The sequence below is a fragment of the Pleurodeles waltl genome, chromosome 1_2 (assembly GCF_031143425.1).
Source record: "Pleurodeles waltl isolate 20211129_DDA chromosome 1_2, aPleWal1.hap1.20221129, whole genome shotgun sequence".
Lineage (NCBI taxonomy): Eukaryota > Metazoa > Chordata > Amphibia > Caudata > Salamandridae > Pleurodeles > Pleurodeles waltl.
In genome coordinates, this window is record NC_090437.1 from 1,160,684,419 (window position 1) to 1,160,703,269 (window position 18,851).

The 18,851-nt window shown below is 42.8% G+C and overlaps 1 protein-coding gene across 2 annotated transcripts in view; it reads left to right on the forward strand.

Moving 5' to 3' along the window:
* STK32B (serine/threonine kinase 32B) overlaps window positions 1-18,851 on the forward strand; it is a 1,635,948-nt gene that overhangs the window by 1,426,960 nt on the left and 190,137 nt on the right. The gene's annotated exons all lie outside the window — the stretch shown is intronic.

The window sequence follows — 18,851 nt, forward strand, 5'->3', positions numbered from 1 at the left end:
ATATATATATATATATATATATATATATATATATATATATATATATATATTCCCAAAACAAGCAGTTACAAACAACTGCAGGACTGCACTCCAGGAGAAAATTAACTCTTGTCTTTGCAATCAGAAAAAGTGTCACAAACCATCACCACCCATTCGTTTAGGCTGTTGTCTCCGTGTGCAGCTTCTAAAATACAAATCACTTTTCGCCCATTCAATCTCGCGTTCCCCGCCAGACATACTAGTTGACTTCGATTCCCAAGGCGCTCACTGCCGGTCTGCTTTGGTCTTTAGACCAGTGTGATGCTATTAATTGTGTTTGACCAATGACTTTGTGTTTCACCACTGCGCATATTAGTTGCTCAATGTTCACCAGTAGCACATTATATGTTTTGTTCAGTTCAGCTGCCTATTGGCTTTGACATGGCATTAGCCATTACATTCTGTATTCTGCCTCTGCTTATTGGCTTTGACATGGCATTAGCCATTACATTCTGTATTCTGCCTATTGGCTTTGACATGCTGTATTCAGTTTAGCTGCCTATTGGCTTTGACATGGCATTAGCTATTACATTCTGTATTCTGCCTCTGCTTATTGGCTTTGACATGGCATTAGCCATTACATTCTGTATTCTGCCTATTGGCTTTGACATGCTGTATTCAGTTTAGCTGCCTATTGGCTTTGACATGATATTAGACATTATATTCTGTATTCAGCTTACCCGCCTATTGGCTTTGACATGATATTAGACATTACATTTTGTATTCAGCTCAGCTGCCTATTGGCTTTGACATGACATTAGACATTACATTTGATATTTAGGTTAGCTGCCTATTGGCTTTGACATGACATTAGACAGTACATTTGATATTTAGGTTAGCTGCCTATTGGCTTTAACGTGGAGTTAGACATTGCAGTTGAAACATCGCAGATGTCTGTATTCTTCCAAGCTGTGTTTTTCCACAAGATGAACCAAGCTGTTTTCTTCACACCAGACTAGACCTGATAAGAGAGAGTACATTGGGTGTTTTCCTTTCTGCTTAGCCTTGGGAATAGGAGAGGTCTAGGAGATCTAGCCAGTGTCCAAAGGCTTGCGTCGTTTTCCCGAGTCTGAGAGGAGGGGGCACGCTTTTGTAAGGATGACTCTGGGCTACAGTGAGTTAGATTTGAATCTGCTTGACTTCAGGCTGGAGCTAGACGTCAGTTGCCAGTCTCCCGTGTGGGTAGATAATCTCTTTCTCGCAGTTGACCGGAGTCATCAACTTGCAGATCCCAGAAAGACGAAGCTGAAGATAGGTCCTACTTGCTCATACAGTGATGAATTTGACTTCTATGCTTTGCTTTGAATATATTATATATTTGCTGTGTACATTGCAACTGAGAAGTACTGTGATATATTTTGTTTTCTTGCTGCGACTACTTTGTGCTTGAAATCTACTAATTCGTCTCTCAAGAACTTGTGGGTGGGGAAGAATTAACAACAATAAAGGTCTTCTTTGAACTCAGAAGTGCATTCCAGAGAGGTTCTGTAAGCTCCGATAGGAGATAAGTAGGAAAGCAGAACAACCAGGTACACATCGTCTCAAAAACCCATCAGTATACCTCATTCTGTCGAATCCACTTGTTCATTACACTTTTCTCAGCTCCTGTAAATAAACACACAATAATTGTGTGCTGTTGCCACAATGTGATATTCCAATTATTGGGGTTACAGGCACGTAATAGATAGGCTTCCATTTAAAATGTACAAAATCATAGAAATTCAGCGGCTTTAGTTAGAATTACTTCAAGTAACTGTGACTCATGCCCTAAGGTAACTATAACTCGCACCCCCACCATGCACAGTTTTCTCAACAATAATTTTACTGCAAATGTTACAGTGACATTATCAATGATGTCAAGCTCGAATGACCCCTAAGCCTACACCTGGGGGCTATAATTATAACAAACACAGGAGCCCACACTTTTTGTTTTTTAAGTCACTGCGAAATTTGTGAACATTTGCGAATTTCCCCTTGAATTAAAACAAAATGTCCTGGAGTGGTCCCAGGTAGGCCCCTGGGCCAAGGGAGGGGGTTAGGGTAACTGTACCCTGCCCCCTTTTTTTTTACTAAGTCCAAAAATATCGGCCAACACTTCCTGGTTGAAGTGTTGACAGCCAATCAAATCTACGCACAAGATCAGGACTATTCACAAAGTATTCAGGCTTCTAGATATACAAATTTGGATTTCTTTTATTATCTTGAAAACTACTGAGCGGATTTACATCAAATAAAAAATCTGTGGACCAAAGATTGCCTTTCTAGCAGATTTGGTGTAATTTCATGAAGCGGTTTGGGTTGTAGTTGTGTTGAAAGAGTCCATGGGAATTAACATGGGAAAATCACTTTTTTTTCCCCCTACGCTTTCCTCAGCCCCCGCTTGATGGATTGTCCTGAAAGTTTCCATGCACGGCAAGACCTAACTTGGGGCCATATGTACGAACACTTTTTCCCATAGACATAAAATGGGGAAAAACCTTTGCTACATCTGGCCCTTGATTCTTTGTTTGGAAAATTCTGTGAATATTCGTCAAATGGTGCCAAAGATACAGGAAAGTCAGTAAAGGCTTTTCCTATGGAAACTAGGTCCTAACTATAACTATAAGAATATGTATATATGTATGCGTGTATATATATATATATATATATATATATATATATACATATATATTTATATATATATATAGAGAGAGATAGATAGATAGATAGATAGATAGATAGATAGATAGATAGATAGATAGATAGATAGATAGATAGATAGATAGATAGATAGATAGATAGATAGCTATTTATGTATATTCACTGAAAAAAACTAAGGTTACAGGGAAGTTATAGTTAAGTTGCTGTTTTACCCATACAAAACCATAGAAATTCAGAAGGTATTGTTATACTTATAGATATACTTATGTTAAGAAACTATCACTGGTTGCCTAGAGTTACTTACAGGCATGAGTTATAGTTTCTTCAAATAAGTGTAACTATAAGTATAATTATGACTGCTGAGTTTCTATAGTTTTGTACAGGTAAAACGTCAATTTAACTAGGACTCCCTGTAACCTTAGGTTTTTTAAGTGAATGTCTATGTTTTTTTTAATATGCATGTTAATATAACCAGTGCTCATGACCATGCCCTCGGGCCAACCCTTCCGCATGCCTCCAAACCCAAGCTGTGCACTGCCTTTGGCAGTGTGCAGCATCGTTTTGGATGCAGTGGGTTTTGGTTTCAATTTTTTTTCTGGATCCACAGATCCACTGCAGATTTATACAGGGGGGTGGGCATGCTGAGCCCCTACGAGGATCCACAGATCCGCAGATCAGATAAAAAAAAGAATACGCAGTTTTTTGCCGATGAAGTGTCTCTAAAGGACCCCTCTATGTGTTGTATGGGGTCAGGATTCCTGTATCCTGATTCCTTATGTGTTTTTACAGTGTTTTTTCCCACCCCCAGCCGATGCAACAAGCACAATGGCAGCTGCAACTTTTCTGTCAGGTTGCTGCTAGCCAGTCAGGGCTTTGCATTTCCCTCAGATCTGGAGATCCACCGCGGGTGGACCAGAGGATTATCTCTGTCTCTATATATCTATATTTGTTACCCTTAGATAATTCCTAAACTACTGGATGGATTTACACCAAATTATAAAAAACACACTTTCTTGACCAAGATCTAGCTTTCTGCCAAATTTGGTGTATGTCCATACAGAGGTTGGGCTGTAGTCATGTTCAAAATTTGAATAATCCCATACACATAGAATGGGGAAAAGGTGTTTTGGGACCCCGCTTTTTCTCATCTCCTGCTTGACGAATCACCCCAAAGCTTTTAAGACACCAGCTAGAGTGAGAGGCATATTAGTTTTGATAATACCGGGGTGTGTGAGTGTCTGCATTGGTGTACGACTGGGTGTGTTAGTGTATGCATCGGTGTGTGCTTGGGTGTGTTAGTGTGTGCATCAGTATGTGCCTGGGTGTCTCAGTGTATGGATGACTGTGTGCCTGGGTGTGTTAGTGTATGCATCAGAGTGTGCCTGGGTGTGTCACTGAATGCATTATTGTTTGGCTGGGTGTATGAGTGTATGCATTGGTGAATGCCTGGGTGTCTCAGTGTATGCATGAGTGTATGCCCTAGTGTGTCAGTGTATACATGAAGCTATGTCTGGGTGTGTTATTGGATACATTATTGCTTCAATGGGTGTGTCAGTGTCTGCACTGGTTTCTGCCTAGTGTATACATTAGTGTGTGCTTGGATGTGTCAGTGACTGTTTGCTAAATGTGATAGTGTGTGCATTAGTGTGTGCCTGGGTGTGTCACTGTATGCATCAGTGTGTGCCTGGGTGTGTTAGTGTCTGCATGAGTGTGTGCCTGGGTGTGTCAGTGACTGCATTCGTGTTTGGTAAGTGTTTTTTGTGTGTGCATGCATCAGTGTGTGTCTGGGTGTGTCTTTTGATGCATTAGTGTTTGGCTGGGTGTGTGAGTGTAAATACTGGTGTATGCCTGGGCATCTCAATGTATGCATGAGTGTATGCCTGGATGTGTCATTGTATACATGATGAAGAAAAAAGTAAGATGTTAAAAGGGCAGTTATTATGTAATTAATGTTACAAAACACAATCTCCCCCAAATGTAACAGCAATAAAGGTAAGACATGTTTTGTAAGAACTTACAGAGGCAAGCGCTAGCTCCCAGAAACCCACAGGAGATACATAAAAACATATACTATCTCACGTTCCCACGCACACTACAGGCCAACTGCCAGCAATCCTTAATTTAAATAGTTTAATAGCATGCATCTGAATGACCATAACAGAAACTCCTCATGCTCCTATTAAATTCCAAAACATACACGTTTCAAAACACCTAACCACTGCACACAATGATGAGCCTTACCTCCTGCACAATAAATATAATTTGATGCAGATGGAAATAGCTTCCATGCAAACATGGTGCATGTGTGAAGCACTCAAAAATTAAATTTAAGAAGCCATGCAAGGCCACCTTTCATGGCCCTGACTGGCTTCATAAATCTTGCATAAAGCAACGCAGCGCAAACTGTTGCATTGCCTTACTCTGGGCCAGGAGGGCCTTCCATGGGTGTTGTGTGGGTGTTCCTACAGAACATCCATGGATTGTGATGCATTCCCATAAACCTACCCTTCCCCAGGTGAGGTGTAACGAGGAGAAAAATATTTTTTTCTCCTTATTCTTTCTCTTTATATGCATGCTGCATTCTGCAGCACACATAGAAAGTGGGAAAAACCTCAAGGGATTGTTTTTATTCAGGTAAGTGCCTCTTCCCTCACAAAAACAATTCTACATGCCACCATGGTGCAAGGGCGCCTGTGTTGGCGCTAGGAAGCCCATTGTATGCCAGTGCTATGGAAAGGACAGGAAAGCTTGAATTGGTATAAATATGGTGCATTTCTGCCCTTTCCCTGTGGCGCAGGACTGCAAGGTGGCTTGCTGTGCTGTGCCAATTTTCCATAAATATGGCCCTAAGTGTTCTATATGCAGCAAAAAGCATATTTGATTTTGAACTTACAAAATGAATATCACTAGCATATGCACCAGAGGTACATAACCACAACAGCAGCTTAATAGAAACCCCAACTCCCAAGCTGAAGATCAGAACTAAGGACCTGATTGCTAGTTTGGCGGTCTTGTCACCGCCATCACAGTGGCATCAGAAACCCCAACTGCTGACTTCTCAGTCAGCCAGCTAAATTACGATGTTGGCAGTTTGTTGAACTAGAGATCGCCGGAGTCCCACCCACACAACCAGAAATTGATGGCGGACGGGGAATAGCAGCTGTCAGAGGGCAGTACAGACAAGGGGACCACAATTCAGAGCACGATGTGCTTTCCCATTGAGCCCACTGTGGTGGGGAGACCTCCTGCTTTGAGCTGGCCCAATTGAAAGGAATGGGGTGCTAGCTCCCCCCTTCCTTCTTTTCTTTTCAGTCTCTGAGGTGGACCCCATTATCCGGGGCTCCTCCTTCACATCAGCACCCCAATCCCAAAAGCAAAATAAAAAATATCCAGGTAAGTACCTTTTGCATTTTCTGCCATTGACTGGACTAGTCATATATGGCCCAATCTACAGCAATGGAATAGTACATGTACAGCGTATTTTTACATGTGTCATGCACATGTGTACATTTTGATCACAATGTACACACCTGCATCAACACAAATGGAAAAATATACCTTGTATTGCTGACCGCCTCCCCTGATGATCCACTGCCATCAGGAACACCGCCTCTGGGTCAGCTGTAACACTGTAATATGACAGGCAGAAGACCATCAACTCTGCAGTCTTTTTAGGACTGCCACCCTGGTGACATGGCAGTCCGACCACCAAACTCATAATCAGGCCCAAAGTCCCCTAATGCACTATTTTGAAGACACTTGGGTTCACCGATGATGACAGTTCCAGCAACAGATGTAAACTCAAGTTCCAAATACCATGGTGGAATTTGTGCAATGACTCCATGGCTCAAGAAGCAAAACCACAAACTCAGAGGAAGGAAGGATCTATGCCTTCAAAGCCACAATAGACCAAAGGCACCCTACCCTGTACCAATTTTTAAAATGTCATAAAAAAGAATGAAAAAAACACTACCAACAACTTAAACTAGAACCTTAATATTAAACCTAAATTTAATAAAAATAGAAAGAAATGTACATTATGCTACAATTCAAAGTAAATACTTTATACATACCAAATTATTACCCTACATATAAATCATAGCAAAAACAATACTCTAAACCAGCTAAAATGCCAACATTAAAATGCAACTGCAACCATGCATTTATTTATAAATATGACTTAAGTTATCCTTATTAATCATTCTATAATAAATATAAAATAAGATACAATAAGACTAATACATATAAATAATTTAATTTAAAAATAATAAATAAATCTATGTCATAAACACAGGCATACAAAATGTAACCATGAGTAACACAAAGACTAACTAACATTACCCACCCACATTTAAATAATAAACTAAGCTTACTAAGCTAAATAACTAAGTTTTGTAGCCAATGCCCATTTCACAGAAAAATAATTCAAAATAATTGGCAAAAGACAGCCCAAAATTTATAAAAATGAAACATTCAAAAAACAAATCTACAGAAGTCATCCATGGTTCGTGACAACCGTAAACGTCCCGAAAAAATTATATTCAAAACACTGCTTCTGGAAATTTGAACAATAAAAGGAAATTAAAAAGTAGTTTTGGTTAAAAGATAACCAAAAATATTTCCCTTTTCAAAAAGTATCCAAAAATAAAAGCAGTCTTCAACTCTGACCTTAAAACCTATACAAAACGCAATATACCCACTTTGACGCCCTATAAGTCAGTAGACCCAATATCGTATTGCTTTAAAAATAACAGCAATATAATAACATTAGGTAATAAAAGTAACTAAGCTACACACATTATACTAAGATTTACCTTGTTACACTATGTAACAGCAAAACAGAACCAACACTACATTACACATCAACTACAAACTAATACAGTACTTTACTGCACCTGCTGACATCTCTCTTACCCTAAAAACTCTAAATAATAATCTAAAAGAGGTCTTAAGTTATCCGTAGAACACCAACAGGGAATTTTGGCCACCAGAAACCAAACCCAGCGAACAGTGTAGTAAAAAGTCCAAAAAACACACTTAGCAGTAAAAAATGGTCACTAAATTAAAATTAAAAAATACTATTTTTCTACAGAAAGCACTATTTTAAAATAAAGACTAAAAATATAAACAAATGTATATGACAAAATATAAAAACATGATTCCAAATATAAAAAAATGTATTAAACAAATGTCAACTTATTTGTAAAATAAATATTATTAAATGATAACAGAATTTAATATACATGTATAATCTATATATATGGTCTAAAACATGACGTGCTACTTTGAATTAAAAATGTGTATGTGAAAGAAAATTATGCATAATGTCTAATGAAACATAAAAGAATGTGAGCAACATAAATTGGTTACGTAAAATTATATTACAACATATTAGTAAATATTAAATATTTAATAACCACATATAAAATAATATGTAACATATATTTAAAACACTATCAAAATAAATATTATTTATCAATAGAATTGAATATGCATTTACATATCTGCAAATTGTTTGACCAATGGTCATGTACTCTATATTTTGAATTAAATGAATGTGTTACGTAAAATTATATTGTTTGAAAATATAACACTATATATATAAATGAGACAATGCAGAAACATTTTAATGTAACATAATACTACGCTTACAGAATAACTATAAATCTATCTGTTGCAGTTATTTGAAATAGTGTGTAATAAAATATATTACATTATGAAGAGTGTTTTATGTGTAAAAACAAGCACTACAAACTACAAAAAATTTAAAATACACAGCAATGCAGTTTGTTACCCTTATTATCGTTATACTTCACATTAAAGAATGCAATCTCTGATTGTGAAAGTTTATTTTATAACTATATTTGGCTAAAATGGTCACTATGCTGTTCACCCTATTGAGGTGTTCCTTCAAGTCATTGTCGGTAATTTACATACAACTAAACATTATGATCACCCAGTAGGATTTCCATTAGTCTAGCTTCGCTTGTGAGAGTCCTGTATAAGCAGGTGCCCCTGCTCCCCTGCCTGATGATGCTTATGCACACATGGACAGGATGAGAGAAGATGAAAAAGGTGGGGAGGAGAGAAAGGGAACACTGGGTCAATTACAGCACCAACATCACAGTTGGCATGAACATTACCATCACACACAGGGTTCAGGATTGAGCACTATGCACCACGCTGGCTATCAATTGGCTAGGTGCCACAGCAAGATGAGGGCCAAACACCGCAACTACAGCCCTCCTTGGACCCATTAAGCCCTATCTGACAGAGAATACAACCTAGCTAGGGTACCTGAATTTGCTATACACCCATTACCCTTGAGCTGGGTCATGCTACAATGTCTGACCTGGCATTAGGGGCACCCACTGACACATAACTACTACCCTGATCCCGTACCACCTACCAATGATTGTAGTTACGCCCACTGTACTCACCCCCTTGTGGCTGCTGTGATGCTCTCGAGCGCCCATCCAGCTCTGGGTAGGCCACTGCCAGTATGCGGGCAATCAGGGGGGGTCAGGTTCCGACGGGCACCCCTTCCTCGTTGGGAGGCCATCCCTAGTTGGGCCTCCGCGGTCTTCCGTGCCCAGCATCTCAGGTCCTCCCACCTTTTCCTACAGTGGGTGCTCCGCCTGCTGTAGACCCCCAGGGTCGGCACGTCCTTGGCAATGGCACACCACAATCCCTTCTTCTGATGGGCACTAACCTGCAGAGGTAATACAGTCCGGGGGGACACCATTACACACACAATCCATCATGTCACACATATGGCCCACAAATCACATTTCAATCTCCATTGGCACACACATCACCCAGCGCCCACCATGTACACTACTAACAGATATACCACCCGCCCAAATGAAACGATGCTTGCACACACATCTCCATGCAACCTTGCCACATGCATCGTGCCCACAGTGTACTCACCTGTTGGTCTGGAGGCCCATACAGCAGTCCATACTGGGGTAGGACCCCTTCCACCAAACGCTCTAACTCTTCCGAAGTGAAGGCAGAGGCCCTTTCCCCAGTCACACGGGCCATGGTAGGTTCCAGACACAGGTCACAGCAGCACATGCAGTGTAGGTGTTGTCCTGTGGACAGTCAGGAATCAAGTGAGGATTTAGATAGAAAATGGAGGTCACGTCTGCGACGGTGTACACCGTCACCGCTGCCGCTGATGCCCATTGGCCACTGTGCTCCATAGAGCCCCAAATTAGCCAATGAGGAATTGCACGGTGGTGTGAGACGGCCTTCCGCCATGATGCCCAATGTTAGCGGAGTTACCTCACTTCCACCTGTCCCTAGATACAGGACAGGCAGTCACCATTTAATGGTGATGGACAACATTCAGATAGTCCATTTCTGCGTCATTGCTGATGATTGCACGTACATTGCCATTCCCACTGTCACATCACATTAATGCTCTATGTACACTGAGGTGGTGGTTCCATTGTTCAAATTGTGACAGCCAACTCACTCTTGTGTCCCTTATATACCTACCACTGCAGATCAATAGGAGGAGGAGACAATCCCCTGTGTGACAGACCTGTTGTGGACGTGGCTACACTGGAGGACAGGCACATAATACTCATCTATAGACTGGACAGTGCCACAATAACAGAGCTGTGTGCCCAATTGGAGCCTGATCTGATATCATCTATCTGTCATCCCACTGGGATCCCCCCTCTTGTGCAAGCCCTATTAGTGCGCCATTTCCTGACAACTGGTTCTTTCCAACTGACAGTGGGCTTGGCAGCAGGAATGTCACAGCCAACGTTCTCAGTCGTGCTGGCAAGGGTTCTGTCTGCCATGGTCAAACACATGTGCAGCTACATTGCTTTCCCCCAGGTGGATGATTTGGCCACTGTGAAGGCAGGATTCTCTGAAATGGGAGACATACCCAATATTATTGGGGCGATTGACGGAATACATATTGCTTTTTCCCCCACCCCCAGAATGAACAGATGTTCAGGAATCGGAAGAGTTTCCACTCACTCAATGTGTAACTGGTGTGCCTGGTGGACCAGTACATCTCCCACGTCACTGCAAGTATTCTGGGTCGGTGCATGACGCCTTTGTTCTGAGAAATAGTAGCATCCCAAATGTGATGGCACAACTACAGAGGCACAGAGTGTGGCTAATAGGTGAGCCTGAGTGCCCACCCAATGTATGTCAGTGTATGCCTTCTGGTGTCAACCCCATACCATTGTGTAAGGCTAATGTTTGTCCCTTAATACTTGCAGGTGACTCAGGCTAGCCAAACCTATTGTTGCTCCTGACCCCTGTGAGGAATGCCAGGACAGCGGCTGAGAATTGTTACAATGATGCACATGGGTGAACCAGGAGAATTATCGAAAGGACCTTTGGCCTCCTGAAACCCAGGTTCAGATGCCTGCATCTGACAGGTAGATCCCTGTGCTACTCACCCAAGAAGGTCTGCCAGATAGTAGTGGCATGCTGCATGTTGCACCACCCCACCCTCAGTCGACATGTGCCTTATCTGCAGGAGGAGGAAACTGGAAATGCCCCTGTGGCACCAGTGGATCCTGAGGACAGTAAGGATGAGGAGGCAGAGGATGAGGATGTGGAAAACAAAACATCAGTTATACGTCAGTGATTCCAGTGACACACAGGAGAGACAGTGTATCTGACCATTCCTCTGACTATTGTTTTATCTGTGTGGCTATAGCAGGATGGCATTCACTTCCTTTGCATTTCAACTTACTGTTACTATGGCTTCTCATTTTGCAGATGTTGGTGATATTACAACAGTGTACTGATGTGATGACTACAGATAGCTACAGGTCATTAATTGTATGCTATCACAGTTTTCAGATTATTTGCACATGATGTGACTGTTTCCATACATGCACATTTTCATCACATAAAACACTATTAGTCAAGTTGAGTTCAAGGGTGTTTATTGTAGTGCAAATAATTGACTGGAAAGTGCAATGGAATGGGGTGATGGTACAGGAAAGTCCAGGGTATGGTTCCATCCTGTTTGTAGCACAGGACCAGTGTCCAAGGGGCCATAGGAAGTGGAGCAAAGGCAGTTCAAAGTGGACAAGTTGACAGGGTGGGACACAAGGGGAACATTCAGGAGGGTCTTATTTCCTGGCAGTGGTCTTGGTCTTGGCAAGTGTCTCTGGCTTCTGTCTAGGTCGTAGGGAACGTTTGCGGGGTGGTTCACCTTCTGCAGGAGGAGGGGTGTTGGTGGCATGTGGGTCCTGTGGGAGGGCCTCCTGCCCACTGGCTGCAGCAGAAGTTGAGGGTTAGTCAGTAGGCTGGCTAGTGGTAGGGGCCCACTAGTGTGCTGTCAATTCCCTCATGATGTTGGCCATGTCTGCCAGCACTCTTGCTATGGAGAGCATGGTGTTGTTGGGGGCCTACAAATCCTCCCTGATCTCCTGATTGTGTTCCTCCTGCAGCCGCTTTTTCTCCTGCATGTTGGTAAGGATCTGGCCCATCTTGTACTGGGATTGTTGGTAAGCCCCCAGGAGATTAGTGAGTGCCTCCTGGAGAGTCGGTCCCCTGGGCCTGTCCTCCCCCTGGCGCACAGCAGTCCTCCCAGTGTCCCGGTTTCCCTGTGCCTCTGTCCCCTGAACGGTGTGCCCACTGGCACTGACTCCAGGACCCTGATTGTCTTGGGTGTGAAGTGTGGACTGGGGTCCCTGTACAGGTGGGCACGCTGCTGATTGACGTGTCCTGGGGACAGAGGTGTAGGGATGTTGGTTGGGTGCTGTGGTGTTCGATACTGATGGGTGAGGCTCTGTGGTGGACTGTGAGTGGGCTGGGGTGGCCGACTGACCAGAGGTCCTTGATGGGCCAGGTAGTTCATCCAGATCCAGAAGTCTTTACTGTCATCACTGGGGGCATCTTCTGTTGGGGGACTGGTTAGATGTGGCACCTCCTCTCCCCTGAGATTGGCTGGGGCACCTGTGGGGATGTAAGTGATGTATTATGCCTTATGTCTGTGACAAATTGTACATCCCTGGTTTTCCCTATATCGTTGCTGTTGCCCTACCACCTTTATTTGTGTATGATGATGTATTGTGGGATTGTTAGTTCTCCATGTTGTGCATGCTTTTGTGATGGGTGTCCATGCAGGGCTGGGAGGGCTGTTCATGCATTGGTATAGCATGCAGGGCTAGGCATTGGAGTTAGTCATATGTGTAGGTGCAGTGTGTGGGATGGAGTGGAGTGATGGGAGTGAGGGTGAGGGTGTGTGATGGCATGCAGGTATGGGGGTGATAAGTAGTAAATATTGACTCACCAGTATCCAGTCCTCGGGCAACTCCAGTGAGTCCCTCTGGATGCAGTATTACCAAGACTTGCTCCTCCCATGCTGTGAGCTGTGTGGGAGGAAGTGGGGGTCCACCGCCAGTCCTCTGTATGGCGAGCTGGTGCATTGCTGCCACCGAACGCACCTTCCCCCACAGGTCGTTCCACCTCTTCCTGATGTCATCCCTTGTTCTTGGAAGCTGTCCCACGGCGTTCACCCTGTCCACGATTCTCCGCCATAGTTCCATCTTCCTGGCAATGGATATTTGCTGTACCTGTGCTCCAAATAGCTGTGGCTCTACCCTGACTATTTCCTCCACCATGACCCGCAACTCCTCATCAGTGAAACGGGGTGCCTTAGTGGGGACATGAGTGTTGTGTAGTGTGTGTTGGTGAGAGGGTGTTGAGTAATGTGGTGTGGTGTGGCGTGGGGTGTTGGGTGCGTGACAGATGTGTGGGTGTTTGTGGTGTGTGTGTCTAGTTGTCTCAGTGATCTTGGTTTCAGTCTGGTGGCAATAATTGGTGTTCCTAAAAGGTTGTGGGTAATGTGGGTGTGTGTTTTATAATGTTGTGGGTGGGTAGGTGTGCTGTGTGTATCAGTGTCAGGTGTGTGATTACGGTGTGGCTAATGTAGTGTTGTTTTGTATATGGGTGTCCATTCTGAGCAGGCCGGTGTGTACCGCTAATGGTTTAGCGCCATTGAATGTCCACCGGCGTGAATCGCGGGTCATAATGTGCTGGGCGTTGTATTGTTGGCGTAACCATATGGGTGTTGGTACCAACACTTTAACACTGACCTTTGGGCTGGCGGATTTGTGTATGTGGCAGTACTCTGTCCGGTTGGTGTGTGTGTCATAATATGGCGAACGGATATCCGCCACTGCAGTGGTATGCTGGCCGCTGTCACCGCTGCTGTAAGCAGGATTTACCGCCAATGTCATGATGAGGGCCAAAATCACTGAGAAAAAATTGATCATTCCACTTTGTGAGACCCGGCTCTTATATGATCGTGCCATTGCTTACAGAATCTGTAAAAACAATACATTTACATTGGTAGAAAGTGCAATTACTAAATACCTGTCAGCTGCCTCGTCCATACGTAGTAGGACACTTACAGCACTTGGCGGGAAAGGCCTAGGATAAGAAGAAGAACTTTTATCTGTAACGGTATGGAGCTTCTGTAGTATTTTGATAGGATTGTCTCAGCTCAGAGTCCTTTAGCTATGCAGCTTTGTTTAAGGGAATGAGACGAGTTTAGTAGGTCAGAAATTTAAATCGAAATCTCTTTTTTTTATTATCACTGCCTTATTATCATTGCCTATCTAAAGATCCATCTCTGAAGCACTGCATATGGCTAGCTTTCCAGCCTTTGCTAGGAAAGATTGTAAGTGGCTCCATTGGATTGAGTAATCGCACCAGCCACAAAAAACGATTCTTTGCTTTGGAGATAAATCGCACTATGCACATTGCTGCTGTGGTTCCCCTCACCATACTTCACAGACGCTAGTACCATTGCAACTTAAAGCTGCTAGCCGTAATAGGCTGTGAATCAAATCTTTTTACAAAAATTGTCAGTCTTCTTTGCATTACTATTATTATTATTATGCTCGTAATGTTACTTCACGAAAGTTTACATTCGGGTATACTCCCAGCCTTAGGCTGGAAGGGTTCTTCTTTTTATAAGGTTTTAATTGTAATCAATTCGAAAATCATACTGTAGCAAAGTTTATGGTAATTTATTTGCACTAACCTTTATATGATTTCAGTTATTTTTTTTATTTTTTTCCTTGTTTTCATTTTGGATTTTAACATGTGGCCTTTTTGTATAGCTATGAAATTTTATATTTCGATATGTCAATAAACTATTACTGCTACTACTTGAAGTTCCTGCATAACATACAAGGAGCAGTGGAAATGTTATTGCACTCTGGAAAAAGCTTGGAGTTAGAAAAATGCTCATATCTTTCTTAGACTGGAACAAAACAGATGGCATGGTTGCCCTAAAAAAGATGCCAGACAAGAGGACTTTATTTCACATCATCCATCTGTAGAGGAAGTGATACCACTTCCTTTCCCATCTGCACAGGAAGTAGTATCACTTTCTGCCATCCCCTTACTTTGTTGAGCTTCTCAGGACATCCCACCACCTGGATATCCCCAACAAATGGTGGTTACTGGAAGGCTCTTGGGAAAGAACCTCTGTTCCTTTGAGACCATTTAGGTAAAATATAATCTTGCCTCACTTTTACCAATTAAAAAATAAAAAATAAAAAAACAATATAGTAAAATGGAGTACATATGTAAATACGTTTTTTTAAACATATATACCAGGTAAAATATAAAAGTGTTTATAATTATATAAATATCTCTATATTTAAATGATTAATACAAATGTTCTGTCAAATAAACTATACAATACATTTATACAATAACTGATGTTTTAAAAACCCTAAGAATACTCACAAGCAACTACTTAAGAATACCCACAAGCAACTACAAAACAACCCATCCTATTCCTACAAACCATGAAGACTGTAGAATGAGATTCCTCAGTTCTTTATATAGTATTGGGACTTGATGGGAATCTGACAAGTTCTAAATTCCCTGCTTCTTGCACATACCTCATCTCCATTCAACTCCATACTCCTCCTCCTTATTCCATACCACTCTGCTTTCTCTCCTTCTCTTACTCTCCCTCCTATTGCTGGTATTTCCTTATCATCAATCAACATGAATACAGAACATTGTTGCTTTACTTTTTTCTACTCTTTCAGTTTTTCCTGCGTGGCATCACTTTGTTTACAGTGCAATGCCACCCTCCTTTTGTTCCACTTCGTCACATTCAGTAACACCATGTGCCACTCATGAACCTCCAGTACCTCCATGGGATCTGAAAACTTGTTAGCACCATCTGTTCTCCTGGCCAACTTTATTTTTTCACAAAATCGCCCTTTTTTTATCCTACCCCTTTCCCTCTTGACATTTGTTTCTGTCTTTTGTCCACACTCCCTCATCCACTGTGGTGACAATGTTGTTTTGGCTTCTCTTCCTCTCATCCTCCTGAAAGGTGTCTCACCCGTCACCCCATTTTCAGTAGTGTTGTAACCTCAAACCATTTGTTCCAATGCATTACTCAATCCCAGTGGTGGCCGGTAATTTTAGGAGGGAGGGGGCGGGTGGGAAGCACACTCACACACATTCATTCACACACGCACGCACATCCATTCACAACACTCATCAACATTCGCATATACACACAGGCATGCACCAAACATTCATTTAAAAAACACACACACACACATATTTACCTTCAGCTCGAGGTCCCAGGAAGGTTGGGACTGCTGCCTTCCCTCACTGGCTGACCATAGGTCAGCCAGTGAGGGAAGGCAGCAGTCCCAACTTCGTCAAAAAGGGGGATGGGGTCAGTGAGACTTCTGACCCCTCCCCACTCTGTGATGAGGTGTCACTGATTGACACTCGCCCTGGGTGCTTCAGGGCTTAAACCTGAAGCGCCCAGGTCGAAGTCAATGGGTGACACTTCCCCTCATCACTGAGGGGAAGGGCCTCAAGGCACCGTTGCTGAGCTGAGTAGGTCATGCCCATAGGACCTCTTCAACCCAGCAAAGTTCAGCTCAGGCAGTCAGGAGTTTGCGCAAATCGCGCACGTCTCACTCCTGGCTGCCTGAGCTGAACACAAAGAGTGTCTATCAGGCTGACCCTTGCTCAGCCTGACAGGCACTCTTCATGAGGGGCAAAAGGTGGGGGGGTATGGCCCCTCCGCCCTAAAGGACTGGCCGCGGCTGCTCAATCCCCTTTTGTCCCTCACCACCATCTGAATCGTGCCTTTTATCATACGGTTTTTATGCTCCACCATTCCATTTCCCTATGGGTTTTACAATGAAGTACATATATGTCTAATACCATGTCCTTTCAAGAACTATTTCATCTCCGTGGTTATGAGCTGCGTTCCATTGTCTGGTACTAAAATCACTGGGCTCCACTGTTTTGAACACTTTTTCTAAAACTCTAATTACACTCTCATTCGTTATATTCCTCACAAACTCCACCATCACCCTCCTTGAAAACCCCTACCCTCATTTGTCACATTCAACTGCCTCTCACTTTCCCTACACAACCTACAACACTCCACCCACTCATTCACCTCCCTGTCCACCCTGGCCTCAAAAATGTGGCCTTCAATCGGTTTTTAGTAAGAGTCTCTCCCAAGTGGACTTCATGTGCCAACATTATTAACTTCTTTCTCACTCCTTCGGGAGGTACAAATCTCTCCCCTTGTATTATTTTAGCATCAGTAGCTCCTCTGGTCAATTCATCATGCAATTTCACATATCCCCATAAGGCCAATTTAAGATCTCTATCCTACCTCCAACCTTCACAGATACTCTTTCCCAATTCCTGGAAAACAGCATCTTCATGTAAAGCTGCCTCCTATTCCTCGCATGTATAATGTGGGCTGTAATGTGGTCTACTATAGCCCACATTATAGCCCACATTATAATATTACTCCTATGAGAGAGATAGGCCTTGAGGTAGTGAAAAGCAAATTCAAGAGATAATTCATGTGGAATTTAAAAGTCCATGTCCTACTTTTTAAATGCATTGCACTCTGCCTTTTAGGCTATCCAGAGCCAACTCTAGGGGTGACTTATATGTATTAAAAAGGAAGGTTTGCGCATGTCAAAAGCTTTATTTAGCTTGGTCAGAATTGTAGTATAAAACTGCACACACATGCTCTGCAAAATAAGTTATTTAAGTGGGTGGGACAACCTGTAGTAGCTTTGAATTTATAGGCCCCGGGTACATGTAGTACCACTTTACTAGGGATCGATAAGTAAATTAAACGTGCCAGTTGGGGATAAGCCCATATTATCATGTTTAGAGGAGAGAGCACAAGCACTTTAGCATTGGTTAGCACTAGTGAAGTGCACAGAGCGCTAAGGCCAGCAAAAATGAGATCATAAAAAATGGAGGAGGAAGGCATAAGTTGGGGTAGTACCACCCTATGTTTGACAGGTGACACTTTTGCATCCCTGGGCCACTTGGTATGATAGAAAGGGCCACAAATGTTTGTACTACCATGTCTATAATATGGATCGCACTGGTACACATCTCGCCTCGGGTGATCACAATGGGACGTTCCCTCATTTGGATGAGGGGCATGTGCCCATGCAAATGAGGAAATACTTTACCTTTATTCTTGCACTGTATTACATGGCTACAAAGGAAAATATATACTGTTCGAAGATGTACTGACTGTGCCACAATGCGGTAGCACACACTCAGTTCTCTGCCCATGGCAGCTATAGTGACAGAGGCATGGGGGGTTAGAGGTCCCCACTAGCATACCCATGCAGGTGACTACCATAACACACTGCAACCACGTGCAGGGGGTGGCCTTTCCCCCTCTTTAAAAAGTGATTTGCTTCAATCCAGTGCCCTGTCAGAGGGGAAAGTCGCTTTTTTGGTGTAAAGGGTTGTACTGCCCTGGCCTGCGTTCTCCACAGCTAGGTTTGATGAGCATAAATGGGCCCACAGCTCTATGTTGGACTTTAATATCTTCAACATAAGGAGACTTGCAATCACCTAAACAACATTTGCATGTTGTGAGGCAGTCAAGTAATTTTAACCTTATGACCATACAAACTTAATTCAAGTTATAGAGCTTTTTATAAAGGGAAACAACCGTATGCTTTGGCAAACGCTGTGCAGTCATTCATGTTTCTAGGCACGAAACGAGACATGCATTTTTAATAGCGAGGAACAGGAGGAAAGAAGGGTACTTGACCTACCTCCGAAGTAAATAAAGGCAGAATATTTCTGTTAGACCTGACATGCCTTAGGGTGGTCACCCCTAACTTTTT